At 33.5% G+C, this 465-nt stretch overlaps 1 protein-coding gene across 1 annotated transcript in view; it reads left to right on the top strand.

The window, feature by feature from the left end:
• LOC107611981 (ethylene-insensitive protein 2) overlaps positions 1-465 on the top strand; it is a 7599-nt gene that overhangs the window by 2191 nt on the left and 4943 nt on the right. The gene's annotated exons all lie outside the window — the stretch shown is intronic.

Below are 465 nucleotides of genomic sequence, written 5' to 3'. Positions count from 1 at the left end.
CCCTTTTTTTTTTTTTTTTTTTTTTGATATATATGAAATATCTGCCTCTTGTAATAGGATAGTGGGCTTGAGAGACAATCACCTCCCCACTGTAGATGTCTTATCTTCAGTGAATCTTACGCCTAAGGAGATAAGCACTTTAGGCAGTGCTGGCCATTAGTTAATGTGTTTCCAAACCTATGACAAAATTGTTGAATTTTGAGTCCTTTAGACTTTATCTCACTAATGTTACATCCTCATGCATTATCTAGTGAATTTTTGAACATTATGTTGGTCAATGTTTAAACGTTTGCTAATTTGAATGGTCAAAAGCAAAATGTGTTTTGACTGCTTGTTCTTGCCCCTCAAATTACATTGTCTTTGTTTTGTCATGTATGGTTACGATATTTGGTTAATAGTATCCGTATGAGGGGAAATAAATGCAATTACAGCAGTGCTTTAGAGTTTAGATTGATATTTACATGT

The sequence above is a fragment of the Arachis ipaensis genome, chromosome B08 (genome assembly GCF_000816755.2).
Source record: "Arachis ipaensis cultivar K30076 chromosome B08, Araip1.1, whole genome shotgun sequence".
Classification (NCBI taxonomy): domain Eukaryota; kingdom Viridiplantae; phylum Streptophyta; class Magnoliopsida; order Fabales; family Fabaceae; genus Arachis; species Arachis ipaensis.
This window is presented reverse-complemented; position numbering and strand designations above follow the sequence as displayed.